This window comes from Schistocerca piceifrons, chromosome X, assembly GCF_021461385.2.
Source record: "Schistocerca piceifrons isolate TAMUIC-IGC-003096 chromosome X, iqSchPice1.1, whole genome shotgun sequence".
NCBI lineage: Eukaryota > Metazoa > Arthropoda > Insecta > Orthoptera > Acrididae > Schistocerca > Schistocerca piceifrons.
The window spans coordinates 87,242,245-87,256,931 of record NC_060149.1 but is presented as its reverse complement, the minus strand read 5'-3'; positions in this window follow the sequence as shown (position 1 = coordinate 87,256,931).

Here is a 14,687-nt window from a genome sequence, read left to right as displayed (position 1 = left end):
ATTTGCTTATGACATTTGGCATTATATTCAGGTTAACTCTTCCATTCACAAATGGTATTTTTGGCACAGAAGTGGGCAGTTTGGGCAACTTGTTGACCCTTGTTCTGGAGGTTGAGAATTCTGACATTGGGCTCTGTATATCTATTTCCTTTGGTATCATTTGTTGTGAACAACATGAGCTTATTCCTAAGAATTGGCAGCTTTCACTCTGTTAATACTACGCAAAAATCCAGTGTGCATTTGGATCACAAGTCCTTGACTCTTGTGCACAAAGTCATGCAGTATTTTGCTGCATTCATTTTCAATAACTTACCTGAAGCACAAATACTAAATGTGGGGCTGCAAACAAGCTGTGTGCAAGATAACTGTGAATGTGTGGTTATGAGCTGCCACTGACTTCAGTATGAAATATTGTACTAGTTAGTACAAATGTATTCGAAATATAAAATTTTCAATTAAGCCTCTTTCTAATAGAGTTCAAATTTTACCCATGGCCCACAGTTGGGGAATGTGGTAGATGCTTGATGAGGCATCAGCCCAATTTGCTGCTGATGTACAATGATATTAACACATCAGTAGGAAGTCCAGGTTGGAATGTCAACAATTATAAAAAGGGTAGATTATTACTCACCATAAAGGTGACACATTCACTTGCACACAGGCACAGCGAAAAATCTGTTGCACACTGAGCTTTTGTCCAAAGCCTTCTTCAGAAAGGAAAGGAAAAAACACACACACGACCATGTAGCAAGCAGTTCGAGTAACTTGTTGGTGTAAGTTCACGAACCTCTTGTTCAGGTGTTTGAGAATTCTGACTTTGGACACTACATATATATATTTTTTGGTGCCATTTGTTGTGAACAATATGAGCTTATTGCTGAGAACTAGCAGTCATCACTCAGTTAATACTAGGCAGAAATCCAATCTGCATTTAGATCCCACTTCCTTGACTCTTGTGCAGTATTATGCTGCACCCATTTTCAGTAAGCTACCGCAAGAATTTAGAAAATCTTAGCAACAATCCTCACAGTTTCTAAACTGAAGAATTTCCTCATGCTCATAACTTTTATTGTGCTGGGGAGTTCCTGGAAAAATTAAGTAAAGTTCTGTTTTATGTTGTTGATTATGTTTCTCTATACACAGCAACTTGTACTCTGCATAGCATTCATGTAAATTTTATTTCATCAAAACTCCAGGTTGGAATATCAACAAGTATGAAAAAGATAGATTACACACACAAATGCCCGAGGCAGGATTCGAACCTGCGACCGTAGCGGTCAAGCGGTTCCAGACTGAAGTGCCTAGAACCGCACGGTAACAATACAATACTACTTCAGATGTTACAAATTACTGTACACTTGAAACTCTTTGAGGAGATGCTTCACATGCTGTCCTTGCTTCTGCATCCAATAATAGACTTGTTTCTACACAGAGTTACAAATTTTTTTCAAAACCTGGGATCATCTCGTAATGCTTAACAAGACTACAATTTCTGACTCCAGTTCTTCAGTCATATAAACAGTGTTGTTGTACACTTAACTTTTGAGCTGTAGCCAACAGAATAATCTAGAATTAAGGTCATGTGTCTTGGTGGCTAAAGTACAGGGCCTGCTGGACCTTCCCATCTTGGATGATATTGGTGTATTAACAGTTATGAAAAGGATAGATTGCCACTCACTGTAAAGATTACATGTTGAATTGCAAACAGGCACAATGAAAAGACTGCTGCACACTGAGCTTTTCACTAAAGCCTTCTTCTGTGAATGTGTGTGTGTTGCTTTCTTTTCTGAAGTAGTAGTTATAGTCATTTGTAAAGTTTACACGGTCATTTTACCTTCTTATTTAAGGGCTTCATACATAAATGGTTTAATATACATGAAAGTGCATAATATAAAGAAACACACAAAAGTCTTGTAACTGAGAATATAGGTCTCTTAACCAGTCCACAGATTGTCATGGAATCAGTTCATTGAGTCGACCAGGAAATACTCTTCAGTAAGGTGCTCCATAGTTTACACAGCAATGCCACAGTCACACACTGGGGCATCTTTGAACCCCCATACATAAAAACATCTACCACACCTTCCATGCTCTGTACAGAATCAATTTGGAGCTATCCATAATTTTCCAGGAAGACCAATTCCATTCGCACATTTAGTAGGCTCAGTAATAAGACAAGAAATTGCTGGAGGAAACTTCTGCCAGACTTATTTCCATTCTTGGCACACATCATATACAAGGTCTTGCTGCATTGCCCAGGGTGGTTTCTGGATTTAAGTCTGCTGGCAAGTATATTTTTTTAGGTGATTATGCAGAAGTGACTTCCGATGAGTAGTACACTTTTGAAACGCTCTTCAACTGCTGCTTTTTGTCTAATTGATGGTGGTGCAATATTACATAATACAGGCAGGTGTGAAAGTGATGTTGACTTAGTGGTGCAACTAATTATTCTCATTTCTTGCTTTAGTTTGACACCAGTGTTGTGCGCATATGCACTGGTTTTCTGTACTCAAGCTCACTAGTTTGCTGTTGAGTAAACCAATGTCAATGTAGCAATACAAACAGTATCTTTGTTTGCACCCCATCCTGACCCAGATAGTTTTCTAATAATATCAACTCTGCTCTTCACTTTTTTTGTTGTGTATTCTATGTGGTCCTTAAAAGGAAGTGTCCAGTCCAAAGTGACCCCCAAATATTTTGGTTGTGGTTTATGTTCCAGAGAAACATTTTTGAAGACCACATTTAATTAGTGATTCACCTCATGGTTATTAAGATGATAAGCACTTACCTGTAGTTTAGATGGATTGGGCTTCAATCTGTGGTGCTTGAAGTAATCACCGATTACGTGTTAATCTGTATCCAAAGCTCCTTTACAGTCTTCAGTGTTTCCTGCTCGATAAGGTGGTGCTAGATCATCAGTAAACTGAATCTTTTTAGCTTTAGTGTTTGGCATATCAACAGTATAAAGATTGAAAAGGATTGGTGACAGCACCAAGTCCTGCAATAGCTCACAATTCAGCCTTCACCATCTACTACCGTTTGCTCCAATGAGTGCTTGGAATCACCTGTTATTAAGTATGCTATCCATTAGATTAATTAGTATTTTGCATTATATGATTTCAGCAAATTTAAGTAGCAGCCCATGGCACCGTATGATATCAAATTTGGCTGTAAGATCAACAAATGCTACTGCAGTCTTTATTTTATATTGGTAATCTGCTTCAGTAAACGATATTAATATCAATACATAATTACAAAAACTGTGATTCTTTTGAAAACTGGCTTGTTGGAGTGGAGCTTCTTTGTCGGTTAGTGATTGAATTCATTTTAGTAGTTTATAAACTACACTAAGCAGTGATGCAGGTCTGTAAAGTGATTTGTAAACTACATTAAGCAGTGATGTACGTCTGTAATGTGATTCTTCATTGCCATCTTTTCTACGTTCTTGGCACCTATTACGTTTTCAGCCCTAAAGTTTGTTGTCAGGTTTCTGGTAATCAGAATCATGTTCTGTAGTTGTAGCAACCATTACTTAGTGCTCGGGCCCACATTATTCAGGAACTGTGGATGCATTTCATCAAAATCAGGTGCTTTGTTTATATGCACACTTGCCAAATCTTTCTCCAGCTCATCAGTTGTGAACTCATGCGAGAGCTCTGTATGGGGAGCTGGCTGAGAGTGTTAACTGTGGCCTCATAAGTCTAGAGCTATTCTTGTCTGTAGCTGCTTTAGCATTCTGCAGTGAGTGTGCTGTGACTTTGTTTGAGCTGATGTTTTGTTGGCATCACACTTGCTGAGAATCTGCACCCAGTGCAGATGGATGACTCAAGTGGGTGAAAGTGAGACTCTCTGCGGCTTCTTGCCATTTTCTTTTTCGGTAGTCATTTGAACCTTGAAGTAGTTCATCTGTTGCTTCATTTGAATGTGTAAGTTGATATTCTTTGTATAGCTCATCACACTAATCAGATCATCCTGGGATATGTGTTCCCTGTATCGTCTGAATATTGATCTTTTGGCTACCTCTTTGACAGATGTTGTAAACCTATCATAGTTCTTCATTTGCATGGGAATGAATTCAACAATCTCATCAAGTTTATCAGTGAATTGTTGCCAGGTCACTTTTTTGACATTCCAGTGAGCTTTAGCAGTTGATCTTGCAAGCTATATCTGGATGCTGTGATCAGAATGAGGTTGTCTGTGTGGAAAAGAGTCTATTATTTTCCTGTTTGCCGGTTCATTTCCATTAGCATTTTGTAGTGATAAAGCATAGGTCTGGTGTTGTGTTCTTCAGCCATCTGCCTAATTGGAAGTTCCTTTAAAACAGATACAGATTACTCAAGGACAACCAATATTCTAAGATGTTGCCATTTATATCATTATCCTAATATCCTTAATTGTGGTTGCCATTATTAAAATTTCCAACATAGATGGCTGGGTCTGTGAAAAGTCTCAGCAGAGTTGTTGACCACAACACTACTGGAGGTTTGTAGATGTTGATGATAGTAATTCAGCCATGTCCATCTTAACATAAATTGCTATTCCATACACAGTGTTCATTGTGAATATCCTAGTATTTTTCCTCTACTTTGGAGATCTCTGCCATATCCTGTGAGTATTTCTTGAAGAGTAATTATGATCGCATTGTTCTCACAACACTGATGCGAAAGATATTTACATTTGCTTTTAGAAATTCCTTCAACATTCTGGTCACGGATCTTCAAGGTTTTATATATCATCAAATCTTTGGGATCTTGAGAGAGGCCATTTGAATTTCATTTTCTGGTAGCCACGTTTGCTGTGTTACAGTACCACTTGGAATGATTAGCCAGTGATTAACTGTTATCAAGAGAACTCTTGAATGTGAATATGATGTTTAGCACACTCTTCGGGGGACGCTCCTTCCTAATAGGAATACTACAGCTGGAGTCACGAATGATGGCGGCCGAGTTTAGGGCTGCTTTGTTGTTTTGTGCATCCACGCCACGCATTCTCCGACAGCCAGTGACCTTTCAGGAGTATTCTGAGTGCTCTGCTGTGAATATCTTAGCCAACGCAAGCATTAAACGTGACCGTAGCAAGTTTTTACAGTTGTTGCAAGTAATCACTGCTGATGTTCGTTGTAAGATACAAATTCTACATAAGTAAGCAAAGGGAACGATACACGCTTTCTTCAAGTGCATAGCATGTCAATGCATGTACCGCAACTGTTGCCGGCAAAAATGCGAACCCCATCCATGCCTTGACCTGCGCGAACTTGCGACAGTTGTCGGAATGGAATAGGGCTGCAAATGCTTCTGCTCGCTGGCTCTCCTCGTGTAACTCGGGGATAATATCCTACCCTTTCTACCGCCAGACACGTGCGCTTAACGCCTGTTAAAGTGCATAAATAAAATATTCACGACGCTGCTGATCGACAAGTACAAATGCTAACCACGGTACAGTCTAGGAGGCTGATGTTAAATGACGAATCGAATGCGTGTGTTGAGTTAATTAAAATTCACAAGCGTTGTTTATTCATGACTAAACACAGGTCAGTGCCTTTTTAAATGCTGCTCGAGCCCCCAATAGCGATACTGAACCTGCTGTAAATTTTAATAAAAGTTATTCAATGCTGAAGAACATCGATTGATATTTAGCAAATAGATCAGTTCGCTAAAACATGGACTAGTCCGGATGATCTAAAGTTCACTCGACACTAGTGCGAATACCTAACAGGCGCTCGGATGGAAACAAGAGTCACACAGCTACGACTTTGCAACAAAGTTCCATTTACATGCAAAAACAATCACCAAAAGACACAACGCATGAAAAACACAAGTCTCTACTGTGCACCACATCGAAAATATCCAAAGTCCGGACTCGTTGTGAAAAGTTCTATCTGCCGTTTGCACGAACACATGCGAAATTTGGCTAAGTTCTACACTTCTGGAACCGCAAAAAGCATCACCAAAGTGTCGCGTCGAGCAACAAAGCTCCTGCGTAGGCAAAGGCGCGACAGCTCTGCTTCCCCTTTGAGCTTTGCGTCAGCTCCGCGTAAATACCCTCGATCCGAAATTCGCTAGGCTACATTACGTAACTGTTTTCCATTGATCACTACTTCTTTGCATACCTTTTTACTTAGGAGAGTAATCTTAATTCTGTTTGCTCCATTATATGCGCGCTCAAATTCTTATCAAAACCAATATATTACACAAATATGTAGCTGCAGTAGTTTGCCCACAATTAATGTTTTACAATTACTTACGTAGAGTGCCACTAAATACACTACTGGCCATTAAAATTGCTACAGCAAGAAGGAATGCAGATGATAAACTGGTATTCATCGAACAAATATATTATACTAGAACTGACATGTGATTACATTTTGACCCAATTTGGGTGCATAGATCCTGAGAAATCAGCACCCAGGACAACCTCCTCTGGCCGTAATAACGGCCTTGATACGCCTGGGCATTGAGTCAAACACAGCTTGGATGGCATGTACAGGTACAGCTGCCCGTGCAGCTTCAACACGATACCACAGTTCATCAAGAGTAGTGACTGGCGTTTTGTGACGAGCCAGTTGCTCGGTCACCATTGACCAGACGTTTTCAATTAGTGAGAGATCTGGAGAATGTGCTGGACAGGGCAGCAGTCGAACATTTTCTGTATCCAGAAAGGCCCGTATAGGACCTGCAACATGCGGTCGTGCATTATCCTGCTCAAATGTAGGGTTTCGCAGGGATCGAATAAAGGGTAGAGCCACGGGTCGTAACACATCTGAAATGTAACGTCCACTGTTCAAAGTGCCGTCAATGCGAACAAGAGGTGACAAAGACGTGTAACCAATGGCACCCCATACCATCACGCCGGGTGATACGCCAATACAGCGATGACGAATACACGCTTCCAATGTGCGTTGCCATGCGGATATGATGCCTGTCATCTCGACTGCTAGTGATACGAGGCCGTTGGGATCCAGCACGGCGTTTGCGTACTACCCTCCTGAACCCACCGATTCCATATTCTGCTAACAGTCATTGGATCTCGACCAACGCGAGCAGCAATGTCACGATAAGATAAACCGCATTCGCGATAGGCTACAATCCGACCTTTATCAAAGTCGGAAACGTGATGGTACGCATTTCTCCTCCTTACACAAGGCATCACAACAACGTTTCACCAGGCAACGCCGGTCAACTGCTGTTTGTGTATGAGAAATCGATTGGAAACTTGCGTCATGTCAGCACGTTGTAGGTGTCGCCACCGGCACCAACCTTGTGTGAATGCTCTGAAAAGCTAATCATTTGCATATCACAGCATCTTCTTCCTGTCGGTTAAATTTCGCGTTGTAGCACGTCATCTTCGTGGTGTAGCAATTTTAATGGCCAGTAGTGTAATATTACAGTTCTTTATAAGGCACCACTTTCCATATGGATTTGAAGGGCTCTTTCTGATGCGCTGTTCAGAATTGACGTATATACAAAGGTTAAGCAAATACTGGCAAAAAAATGCAAAAATTATTAAATAAACAAAGACAACATATCACAATAGTTAGAAATATCACAAACTAATGATGTTGAAGTGTGTGTAACGACACTCGCTGTCATACACTGCCTTGCTGTTCGTGTATCTTCCTTGCAGTGTTTGTTTTAATTAATTATGAGCAACTACTTAATAAAATTACTGTTTTACCAGTGAAATATTAATGCCGCAAATTATATACCGGTCTTTGCGTTTCGGCGAGACCTTTCAAATGAGCGTTCGCTCTACTCTGTACCTGCATTGGTTCAAAAATTATAAATTATTCAGTAAACTGCAAATATTGCAGATTTGTTTTATTTAATATCTCTCCGTGTAAAATTTGTATAAATCGCACCAGCGTCTCGGCTGATACGTCTCAAACTTCTCTTTTATTTGCGTATTGTACTTTGTCGTACTAATTTGCATTTCCGTGTATTTAACGCAAACGTGGATAAAGCATTGTCTTAAAGCCGTGCTCTGGAATTGGGTAAACCCGCGTGGCGTCATGTAACCACCAGCCGTTTGAAACTGACGGGTCCACGTGGACCGATGTGTCGCTGACGACTCGCTCGTGCCCACTGCCAGGGCTGAGCCGACCTTACCGGTCACCGTGCGCGCGCCCCTTAAACGCGACCTGCGATCAAACTTCTCTCTCCAAATGACAACAAATGACTGTCGTGCCACAATACCTCCGATTATCTTAGGTTTTACGCGGTGACCAAGCCAAGAGAACCAACACCAAGAATTATTACCACAGATACATCAATTCTCCATCCAGATCATATACACTATTGGCCATTAAAATTGCTACACCACGAAGATGACGTGCCACAGACGCGAAATTTAACCGACAGGAAGAAGATGCTGTGATATGCAAATGATTAGCTTTTCAGAGCATTCACACAAAGTTGGCGTCGGTGACGACACCTACAACGTGCTGACATGACGAAAGTTTCCAATCGATTTCTCATACACAAACAGCAGTTGACCGGCGTTGCGGGCCGCGGTGGTCTAGCGGTTCTAGGCGCTCAGTCAGGAATCGCGCGACTGCTACGGTCGCAGGTTCGAATCCTGCCTCGGGCATGGATGTGTGTGCTGTCCTTAGGTTAGTTAGGTTTAAGTAGTTCTAAGTTCTAGGGGACTGATGACCACAGATGTTAAGTCCCATAGTGCTCAGAGCCATTTGAACCATTTGACCGGCGTTGCCTGGTGAAACGTTGTCGTGATGCCTCGTGTAAGGAGGAGAAATGCGTACCATCACGTTTCCGACTTTGATAAAGGTCGGATAGTAGCCTATCGCGATTGCGGTTTATCGTATCGCGACATGGCTGCTCGCGTTGGTCGAGATCCAATGACTGTTAGCAGAATATGGAATCGGTAGGTTCAGGAGGGTAATACGGAACGCCGTGCTGGATCCCAACGGTCTCATATCACTAGCAGTCGAGATGACAGGCATCTTATCTGCATGGCTGTAACGGGTCGTGCAGCCACGTCTCGATCCCTGAGTCAACAGATGGGGACTTTTGAAGACAACAACCAACTGCACGAACAATTCGACGTCGTTTGCAGCAGCATGGACTATCAGCTCGGAGACCATGGCTGCGGTTACCCTTGACGCTGCATCACAGACAGGAGCGCCTGCGATGGGGTACTCGACGACGAACCTGGGTGCACGAATGGCAAAACGTCATTTTTTCGGATGAATCCAGGTTCTGTTTACAGCATCATGATGGTCGCATCCGTGTTTGGCGACATCGCGGTGAACGCACATTGGAAGTGTGCATTCGTCATTGCCATACTGGTGTATCACCCGGTGTGATGGTATGGGGTGCCATTGGTTACACGTCTTTGTCACTTCTTGGTTCAAAAATGGTTCAAATGGCTCTGAGCACTATGGGACTTAACATCTGTGGTTATCAGTCCCTTAGAACTTAGAACTACTTAAACCTAACTAACCTAAGGACATCACACACATCCATGCCCGAGGCAGGATTCGAACCTGCGACCGTAGCAATCGCGTGGTTCCGGACTGAGCGCCTAGAACCGCTAGACCACCGCGGCCGGCTTTTGTCACTTCTTGTTCACATTGACAGCACTTTGAACGGTGGATGTTACATTTCACATGGGTTACAACCCGTGGCTCTACCCTTCATTCGATCCCTGCAAAACCCTAAATTTCAGCAGGATAATGCACGACCGCATGTTGCAGGTCCTGTACGGACCTTTCTGGATACAGAAAATGTTCGACTGCTGCCCTGGCCAGCGCATTCTCCAGATCTCTCACGAATTGAAAACGTCTAGTCAATGGTGGCCGAGCAACTGACTCGTCACAATACGCCAGTCACTACTCTTGATGAACTGAGGTATGGTGTTCAATCTGCATGGGCAGCTGTACCTGTACACGCCATCCAAGCTCTGTTTGACTCAATGCCCAGGCGTATCAAGGCCGTTATTACAGCCAGAGGTGGTGGTTCTGGGTACTGATTTCTCAGGATGTATGCATCCAAATTGTGTGAAAATGTAATCACATGTCAGTTCTAGTATAATATATTTGTCCAATGAATACCCGTTTATCATCTGCATTTCTTCTTGGTGTAGCAATTTTAATGACCAGTAGTGTATATATATAAAAGAAACGGTGTAACAGTTCGGCCATGGGCAAGGTCAGTGCGTGCGGTGCGTACTGTCAGAAACATCTAAATATGTGTGACAGTGTGACAAACAATTACACAGACAAAATTATATAAAATTACAAGAAATCACATGGAATGTAACACTCTGGTCACAGTAATCGTGAAGAAAATAAATCGTTCAGTTTTCCTTGACAACATTGACCCCATCATTGAGTCTATAGTCACTTGCGAGATTTCCGCAGTTTGCTGATTGATTATTTTACTCTTGAAGCACTACGCTATTTTACTCACTCAACATTGCACACGAAAGTAACAGCTCACGGAACCAACTGTTCTCACAGATACAGCAAGCTCCGTGGAGCCAGCATAGCCGTGATGCCCCTTGCAGCATGCCAGCCAGACCCAGTTCTGAGAAAGAAACAGTCTCCGACCAGCTACTGCGGCCCGAATAACTATCACGTCCCCCATAGGTGAGCCTACTCAGCCACACCCGTGGTAGAACAAAACCACATACACCTGAGAGCCCTATATTGCATAATCACAAAGGGCCCATGGTACAATTCAAACAGCTTCTTAATTTCTCTGTCCACTTCACTGGATTTCTTCTCTGTTTTGACGAGTACTATGTCCGCCGTTTTGTACCGCACAACCTTGTACCTTCCATTGTTCTGTTTCTGCCTCTCTCTCTTTCGCCCCCTTTTCCAAGTGCGGTTTTACCCTCGCCTCAATTTCCTGGGCTGAAAGTTGCCCTTCTGGAGGGAAATCCACTACCTGCATCAGCAGATTTGCCGGTTTGTCATGTATCATCACCTCATGCTGAGTAAACCCAGTTGCACAACTCTCGGCGCTATTCATAACGTCATCAAACGCTCATATATATTCAGCCCAGTTCGAGTGCTTGTGGCTGCAATAGGTCCTTGCTAGCCTGCCCCACTCGCTCATGCAGCATTCAGCCGGATTTCCCGCCAGGTGTCCGACTGATGTCCGCACATGTTTTACACCTGCTCTAGTCATGAAATCTTCCCACAATCTTGACACAAATTACGACACATTTTCTGACAATAAGGCTCTAGGCTTCCCTACCTTTGGAAAATAGTCCTTTTACAGCTTATTTTTCATGACTGCACTAGTGTCTCTCTTCATGTCGTATAGTTTAACGTATTACAAGAATACATTTACAGGAATCAGTACATATTTTACTCTGCCACAACCTGAGGGAGGGTTCCCAAGCAAGTCAATGGCCAGGAAATCCAGTGTTTTATTGGGAACAATGCGTTGCATCATTCCCTGATTCGCCACTGTGCTGCGTTTTACCCACTGGCAGCGATCACAACCCCTGAGCTATTGATTATTAAATAGCACATAGTCCTCAAGCACCTCCAAGCACTTCTGTGGCCGGTAGTGCCCGTGAATCAGATGAATGTATTGGATCAAGATTTCAACATGGTGCTCTGGGAAACAGAGTCTCCTTTGGAACAGCATTCGTTTATGGATTTTGTAGAAACTCTGCAGTTTCTCTTTTCCCTTGATTCCAAATAGTGTCTTCACTAGCTTGAGAGCCAGATCAGCATTCTGCATTCGCGGCATCTCATTGATCACACAGTACTCCTCTGTGCCCGTCCTCTTCCTGACTCTCCTTATTGTATGATACCGGCAGCCACGACAGTGCGTCTGCTACAGCGCTGTTGGCTCCTCTTAAATATTCCAAAATATTGGAATTGTTGGAGAAACAACGCCCATTGTGTCAGTCTTTGATTCAGCAACTTGCATACCTGCAGGAAGCTAAGTGCTTTATGGTCCATTAGCACGTCCGTTTTACGTCCTTTCAGGTTCACTCCGAATTTCGTAAAGCCCCACACTATATCTAGGAGTTCCTTTTCCAAAATTCCATGCCGCCGTTCGTGCTTAGACAACATGCGGCTTGCAAACAAAATGGTATGATATTCAGAGGTCCCATCCACTTCTACTCTCTGGAACAGTACCGCTCCAACGCCAAAATTGGAACTTCAGTCACTAGACAAAATGGCAGTGTCATGTCCGAGTAGTATAAAATCTTGCTGTGGCACAAACTATTTTTTATTGCTTAGAAATCGTCTTTGCACTCCTTTGTCCACAGCCAAGACACATTCTTTTTGTCCCCCTATGAGTCTGGGGGCTAGAATAGGCCCAAAGTTTTCCTGCCTGCTATAAGAAGCGACTAAAAGGAGTCTCACACTTTTCAGGTCTACGAGATCAGGTCCCATTCCATGGTTTGACCTGCCACTTTCAAAATTCTACAGACGTGCGAGCCATATGGGGAAGGACGTCTTACGTGGTGCATGAGTGCCCCTAGATTCGATCCCCTGAATCTCTTGCCATGGCTTTGCATCTCCACCTGCGATTCAACTATTTGGGAGAGGACACTTTCCGGGGTTTGTCATCTTCTTCCTTTGTCCTCTGTCCTCTATCGCCCCAGTGACAATAATGGATTTCTCAGCACCCAATATCCAGCACGGTAACCAGTCTGTTGTGGTGGGGCCGTCATGTACCCATTTGGTGGTAGCCCCCTGACAACATAGGGATCACACTGCTGATGCCTGAGCTGTAACCTCCCCACGTATGCCAAGGAGTAGATGCCTGCTTCCTGGGACATTGGGACTTCTGGCAATGGCCATCATGCCAGTTGGCCTTTGCTGTGGCTGGGTGGCGCCCATGAGGAGAGCCCCTGATTGGAGTGGGTGGCATCAGGGCAGATGACCCGCAATGAAGCAGACTAAGTCACCTCTTGCTGGTGACCGTACGGCACTAGCAGTCTCTAAGAAGGGCAAGATAGAATACAATTCCGACAGGTATGACCCTAAATAGTTTCCCTCCCTCGCTACACCATGGGAGGAACATAGAGCTACAGACGGAGAGAGCTATATTCATCTTGGTTTTTCGTCTGTAGCAGAACCAATGGGAACACTTTTTTACCTACGAAGCCTCAATTTTTCGTTGAACACCTTGAGGATAAGTTTGGAGAAGTGACAGCACTGTCCAAGATGCAAAACGATGCAGTCTTGATTCAGACAGCATCCCGAGCGTTACTCGCCTGTGACAAGCTGGGTGATATTCCTGTTTCCATCATTCCCCATAAAAGCCTCAACATGGTCCAGGGGATTATTTTCAATCGTGACCTCCTCTTGCAGTCTGACGACGAGCTCCGCGCCAATTTAGAACAGCGGGATGTTCATTTCATCCGGCGCATTTACAGGGGACCCAAAGACAACAGGGTTGCTACCAGTGCCTTCATCTCGGCCTTTGAGGGTGATTCATTGCCTGAGAAGGTCCAGGTGACCGCTGTGACATTAAACTGTACGTCTCTCCCCCTATGCGGTACTTTAAGTGCTGGAAGTTCGGGCACATGTCTTCCTGCTGCACTTCCAGCGCCACATGTAGAGACTGCAGACGTCCTCTGCACTCAGATACTCCATCTGCGCCACCTCCCACTTGAATCAGCTGTGGAGAGCACCACTCCCCTAGCTCCCCAGACTGCCAAGTACTCCAGAAGGAGTGGAAAATCATGGAGTACAAGACCCTGGACTGGTTGACTTACACAGAGGCTAAACATAAATTCGAAAGATTACACCCCATTCAGTTGACGTCGACATACGCTGCAGCTACATCACCATCACTGTCTCAAGCGTCAGTGGTTCCTCACTCTGTGCCACGAACAGTGGGCTCTCTGGGCCACAAGAATACATCTGTCCCCTTGGTGGTAGGGGGCAAATCTTCCTCTGTTGCTCCCAAAGCACCTACTTTGGGAGCAAGGCCCCCCCCCCCCCAAAGAATTGGGGACATCGGTCCCCTCCCCCCTGCCTGAGAAGTAACAGCCTCCTCCCGCTCCTCTCGTGCAGGAGGGGTTCCTTGGGGCCCTCTCTCCCAAGGTCTCCACTAATGCCATGGCAGACACTCGCCAGCGGCTCAAGAAGCCAAAAGCTGCTGGCCAAAGAGCTTCACGGTCCTCCTCCATGCCTGAAGCTGCTTTGGAGAAATTTTCCCAGCAAGCCCCTAAAGATAAGCGAGAGAGCAAGCAAACTAAGAAGTAGTCTGCTAAGAAACAGGACCCTCTGGTGGCCCCAACTCCACCACTCCCTATCAATTCTGCATCTGAGGATGCAGTAGAGATCTTAGCATCTCCTATGGATCTGGATCTCACTGATGCCTCATCCACCATAGAAATGACTACAACTACTCGAAGGCATCAGGTGACCCTGAGGCATAATCTGCCTCCTTGCACGCTTCATGCCTTCCCAGCCTCATGATAACGTCATCCTCCAGTGGAATTGTGGCGGTTTTTGCCACCACCTTGCTGAGCTACGGCAACTGTTAAGCTTTACACCCGCTCTTTGCATTGCCCTCCAGGAAACCTGGTTCCCGGAAATGCGGACCCCTGCCCTCTGTGGCTCTAAGTGATATTACAGGAACCATAGCAACTATAATAGAGCATCAGGTGGAGTTTCCGTCTATGTCCTGAACTCTGTATGCAGTGAACCTGTGCCCCTTCAAACCCCTCTTGAAAATGTGGCTGTC